The sequence below is a fragment of the Mustela lutreola genome, chromosome 5 (assembly GCF_030435805.1).
Source record: "Mustela lutreola isolate mMusLut2 chromosome 5, mMusLut2.pri, whole genome shotgun sequence".
Taxonomy (NCBI): Eukaryota; Metazoa; Chordata; class Mammalia; order Carnivora; family Mustelidae; genus Mustela; species Mustela lutreola.
The window spans coordinates 124,942,158-124,948,718 of NC_081294.1; the positions used below are offsets into that span (position 1 = coordinate 124,942,158).

Genomic DNA, 6,561 nt, shown 5'->3' on the forward strand with positions numbered 1-6,561 from the left:
ACATAAATGAGAACTACTTAAGTTACCCATTTTGGAGAGGAATGCAGAATGTAAACTTCAAAGGATCTGGAAACAGAATCCTTTCAATTTGGATTTACCCGTTCATTTTGGCTTAGTAAATGTTTGGTATTTTATAACAAAGCAATATGTTTGCCCTACACAACATACAGTTTCAACTACTAAACATTAGCCTTGGTGAATAAATGCCACACATTGTCAAGATACCCATTACTGGCAGGGCTTTGGAATAGATTGAAAGAAATTTTCTGTTGTGGTTTACCCAAACCTTTGTGTATCTCATCTTCATCTAATTTCAAAAATTCCTTTCATAGAATTACTTTAGTAAAGGATTGCAAGTGATACCATATTGAATAACAACAAAATGTCATTATTAGTAAATCCTAAATATATAATTCATCAGAAAAAAAATCACTTAAAAAAGAATCATATCAAGTTGACAGAAATTTGTCGATTTGTGACATATCAATAATTCCATATGTAATAACACATTTAAAATATACATATTAACCCTCCGGCTCCCTTTCCCATCGGATCTGAACGCTGGTCTTGGTGGTCATAAAAGGAGGAAAAGGAGCACTGAAGCTGGCCTCATGATGCTTATAGTCTGGTATATAGGCTGTGGGCTAGTTTCAAACAGGGTTTGAATTCTCTTTGAACTGGTTTCCTCCTTCCCATTAAACTGGGATAATCTTCGGCTTAAAGGGAGAATGTATGTGAAGCTCTGGGGAGTTGTAGTGGTGGCTGACTTAGTACTTCTGTATTTGATAAATACCCATGGTTTTCTTGTCAAAAAAAAAATAAAAATAAAAATAAAATATACATATTATTTTCTTGTGGATGAAATTGGAGACTCTCAGCAAGTGGTATATTAAGTAACCTTAGTGATGGCAATGATATATGAGGGTATAGAGACGGATATTGAAACAATTTCGGTTCAAGCTTTGATTTATAGCAAACAATAGCCTTCACAACTTAGAGAGTTAGATGCCAAGTCAGAGAGTATAATAAAAACTCAGTATGCAAATAGATAGGTTTTGCTAATTTGATATAAATTCAGATTTTTTAAATTTGAGATTCAGTAAGCCCATGCCTCTAACCAGGGAAGAGAGTTGTCTCAAATGTCTTATATTTTTAGCAGAGCAGAAATGCTGGTAAAGACCAGCATTATGCAATAACTCACTGTGGAAACCTATCTGAATTGTCTGGATAAGATGGCTCCACAATGTTAACTCCACAGAGTTCCAGATCCCAGCTCCACTACTTACTAAATATACCACCTCAGGCAAGATACGTAACCTCTTGGAACATGGTGGCCTTTTTTGTAAAATAGGGATAATGAGATGTATTTCAAGGCATTATTAAGGATTAAGTGAAGTTATCATTTCAAGGGGCCTAGCTCATCTCCAAGAAGAAAGAAAACATTCAGTAAATTGGTATCATCTCAGATGAATTGTAATCCCACAGAAGGCAGGAGTTAGGTCTTATGTTTCTTCCATATCCTTTATAGGGTTCATCATATTGTTCAGCAAATGGTAAGCCTTTCTCTGCATACTTATGAATTTTGTCATGTACTGACAGATTCCCGATATGCTATTTAGGATGTGCTTTCACATAAACTGTTGTCTGAATGTAACTACATGGAAAATGCAGATTTATCATTTGGAAAAGTAGGTTTGTGCCAGTTTTTCTCTTACAGAAATAAATGTAACTTTGGGTTACAGACAATCCAAGAAGGAGATTGAGAAGATTCTGTCTTCTCCATTTAAGGAAGGCCAACGGTGCAATGAAAAACAAAATTGGGTTCAGTGTAAACTACTCAGCTGCTATTTCCTTTTCTTGAGGATAGTATCTTTTCATACCTGATGGCTTTTAAGAACATAAACTGTTACCCAATTTCCTTCCTCCTTCAGCAGGTTTGTAAATCAGCTAGCTGTGGAGAACATTGTGAAGGCTTGATCTCAAATGTTCTTACACCTCATATGGCTGTTTAATAAAACACATCCTGCCCACAATTGAGAGAGCAACACTGAAACTTTACTGACAGCTGAATTCTGGAAGCATATATATTATGTTTTTATAAGACACTCATACATAGTGTTTATCTCCATGCTTATGGGGATTTTTATTTTCCTTTAAAGTAGGCCAAGTTGTAGAGACAAGAGGAAGAGAATTATTTTGCTACGTATCATCCCATTGACAGAGAGTATATGAATTTGATAGTGTTTCTAATCCTGATGAGCGATGTTCTTTTTGTCATGCTTTCTAGAAAAGAAATATAGAACAGATTTATGACAGCCAAATCATTAGTGCATCTTTTTATCTAACGATAAACCAGTGGTAACAATCACCTATAAAGATGATCAAAACTCTTCAAGTGACTTAAAAACCAGTTCTCTGAGTACTACTAAGTCATTTACATCTGCTTATATTATTGAAATACATATTTATGTGGCTAAAGAACATAGACATGGTATTCTTACAAGATTAAACATTTTACAGATAAGATATTTTATTAAGACTATTTCAGGGACACCTGGGGGGGCTCAGTCATTAATTGTCTGCCTTCAGCTCAGTCCATGATCCCGGGGTCCTGGGATCGAGCCCTGCATGGGGCTTCCTGCTTGGTGGGGAGCCTTCTTCTTCCTCTGCCACTCCCCCTGCTTGTGTTCCCTCTCTCGCTATATCGCTCTCAGTCAAATAAATAAATAAATAAATAATATCATTTCTTAAAAAAAGACTATTTCAGAATTCCTCTGATTATAAGATTACTTCATCTTTGCTATAATAATTTATGAAAAAAATATAGAAAAGAATAAAGAAAAAAGTAATGTTTCTCATATGGCTACTCTCAGAGACAGCTGCGATTAGAATTGTTACAGTTACTTCCAGTATGGAGTTGACAAGTCTGAGTCTATAGACTTATTTCCTTTTCAAAATATGGCTACACTATAACTACTGTGTGGTTTTTCCTCCAAATAATAATTTTGGGCAAATCTGAAACATTTTTATTTTCATCTATTAACAAATGATTGATTATGTTTCTAAAACATTACATAATCTTGCTGATAGCTTTAGAGATATTACAGAGAATTACTGCCTATGGATATACAACAAATATTTTCATTTTCTGCTCTTCTTGTGCACTTAGATTATTTTCATTGTATGTTCTCTTCATCGCATTTACATCATCACGAAGAGCGCTAGAGTCATTTTGTTTGTATTCAGTCTAAGTACATTTCAGATTACTTCATTGGGACAAATTAGTTAAAGTGGAATCACTGGATAAACTATGATGAAAATCATTTGATTCTATATTGCCTAACCTCCTTTCAGAAAAACATGACAGTTGATACTCCTAACTGTTATATATGAAAGAGATATTTCACTCATTTCACGTCACTCTTCTATAGACTCATATAGGCAAAAACAAAATTTGCTTTAATTTGCATATTTTATCACTTCTAGTCACGCTAAATATGTCTGCAACAGCACAGGGTATTTTATGTCCTCAATTTTAAAAATATTTCTAGTGGAATATGTATCTCTTGTTTATTAATGTGTGAGAACTTTCATATGTAAAAGATGATGACTTTAGTAACTAAACACAAATAGTTTTTTCAGTTTATCTGCATTTTAAAGAATTATGTTATATTATTTTCATTTCATTTTATCAGTCATCTTTTCACTCATATTTTAAAAGAATATTCTCAATTTTAGTCACATTTTCACATTATTATCTAACTTGTTTTTATAGACTTAATTCAACAGGGCATATTGATAATCAATACTAGTTTTGAAGACTATTAGAACTAATGTTTACACCATTTTGAGTTTTTTGAAAATCAGAAATAACAAAACAATGCAGCCAAGAATATTATATCCAGCTAGGCTATCATTGAAAATAGAAGGAGAGATTAAAAGCTTCCAGGACAAACAAAAATTGAAAGAATTTGCAAACACCAAACCAGCTCTACAGGAAATATTGAAAGGGGTCCTCTAAGCAAAGAGAGAGCCTACAAGTGGTAGATCAGAAAGGAACAGAGACCATATAAAGTAACAGTCACCTTACAGGCAATACAATGGCACTAAATTCATATCTCTCAATAGTTACCCTGAATGTTAATGGGCTAAATGCCCCTGTCAAAAGACTCAGGGTATCAGAATGGATAAAAAAACAAAACCCATCTATATGTTGCCTCCAAGAAACTCATTTTAAGCCCGAAGACACCTCCAGATTTAAAGTGAGGGGGTGGAAAAGAATTTACCATGCTAATGGACATCCGAAGAAAGCAGGAGTGGCAATCCTTATATCAGATCAATTAGATTTTAAGCCAAGGACTATAATAAGAGATCAGGAAGGACACTATATCATACTCAAAGGGTCTGTCCAACAAGAAGATTTAACAATTTTAAATATCTATGCCCCAACGTGGGAGCAGCCAACTATATAAACCAATTAATAACAAAATAAAAAAAACACATAAACAATAATACAATAATAGCAGGGGACTTTAACACTCCCCTCACTGAATAATGCAGAAAAATGAAATTGGACCATTTCCTTACACCACACACAAAAATAGACTCAAAATGGATGAGGGACCTCAATGTGCGAAAGGAATCCATCAAAATCCTTGAGGAGAACACGGGCAGCAACCTCTTCGACCTCTGCCGCAGCAACATCTTCCTAGGAACAACGCCAAAGGCAAGGGAAGCAAGGGAAAAAATGAACTACTGGGATTTCATCAAGATCAAAAGCTTTTGCACAGCAAAGGAAACAGTTAACAAAACCAAAAGACAACTGACAGAATGGGAGAAGATATTCGCAAATGACATATCAGATAAAGGGCTAGTATCCAGAATCTATAAAGAACTTAGCAAACTCAACACCCAAAGAACAAATAATCCAATCAAGAAATGGGCAGAAGACATGAACAGACATTTCTGCAAAGAAGACATCCAGATGGCCAACAGACACATGAAAAAGTGCTCCATATCACTCGGCATCAGGGAAATACAAATCAAAACCACAATGCGATATCACCTCACACCAGTCAGAATGGCTAAAATCAACAAGTCAGGAAATGACAGATGCTGGCGAGGATGCGGAGAAAGGGGAACCCTCCTACACTGTTGGTGGGAATGCAAGCTGGTGCAGCCACTCTGGAAAACAGCATGGAGGTTCCTCAAAATGTTGAAAATAGAACTGCCCTATGACCCAGCAATTGCACTATTGGGTATTTACCCTAAAGATACAAATGTAGTGATCCAAAGGGACACGTGCACCCGAATGTTTATAGCTGCAATGTCCACAATAGCCAAACTATGGAAAGAACCTAGATGTCCATCAACAGATGAATGGATCAAGAAGATGTGGTATATATACACAATGGAATACTATGCAGCCATCAAAAGAAATGAAATCTTGCCATTTGCGACAACATGGATGGAACTAGAGCGTATCATGCTTAGCGAAATAAGTCAAGCAGAGAAAGACAACTATCATATGATCTCCCTGATATGAGGAAGTGGTGATGCAACATGGGGGCTTAAGTGGGTAGGAGAAGAATAAATGAAACAAGATGGGATTGGGAGGGAGACAAACCATAAGTGACTCTTAATCTCACAAAACAAACTGAGGGTTGCTGGGGGGAGGGGGTTTGGGAGAAGGGGGTGGGATTATGGACATTGGTGAGGGTATGTGCTTTGGTGAGTGCTGTGAAGTGTGTAAACCTGGTGATTCACAGACCTGTACCCCTGGGGATAAAAATATATGTTTATAAAAAATTAAAAATTAAAAAAAAAAGAAATAACAAAACAGTGGATCTGTAGTTTTTTTACACCTAATTTTAAATTAAATTAGGTATACAAAGCTCTTGCCTTGAGCCTTGCACATTTAAACACTACTTTACTGATGTCCTCTATGACAATAATAATTTATAAAACTTTATAAAACTTCTTTAAACTCTGTGTTCATGTAGGCATTTTGGTTTTGTGGGTTGTGAGTGGAAGGTATATGAGCAGGTCAGTGTTTTGTTTTGTTTTTTAGTTTGTAATTAATTTGTATTTTATCTCTTCTTTAATATTGAAAAAATGCTATTTCTGTTTTTCCTATCAGTGGAATTAATGTATTAACAATTCTTAAATGTTTTATTATTTCTCAGAAATACACTTTGCATTTTTTAAATGAATTCTTATTCAGCATATTTTTAGATTACAATGCTTCCTTTAAGAATCTTAAAATCCATATTCTTACTAGTAACAAGGTTGCATTTGTCCCTTTTAGGGCTTTTTTTTGTTTGTTTGGTGTCAGAATTTAGGATAAATTGTTTTTTAAAAATCTTTCTTATATATATTATATATATAATTATATATATTTATTATTATAGCTTTACTTTTTCTTATTTGTAAAAAAAACCCTAATTTCTGTATTTATGTAGATTGTACCGTATAAGGCTTGCTTCATTTTTATTAAGAAATAAAAAAATAGTGCTCAGTATCTCTGGGATTCCCCTATCAGACTAAATTTCAGGACTACCT

At 34.6% G+C, this 6,561-nt stretch overlaps 1 non-coding gene across 1 annotated transcript; it reads left to right on the top strand.

The window, feature by feature from the left end:
• Window positions 1–527: 527 nt before the first annotated feature.
• On the top strand, window positions 528–660 carry LOC131832913 (small nucleolar RNA SNORA61). The gene has a single exon (XR_009354256.1). It is a non-coding gene; the product is annotated as a small nucleolar RNA SNORA61 (small nucleolar RNA).
• The last annotated feature ends 5,901 nt before the right edge of the window (window positions 661–6,561 follow it).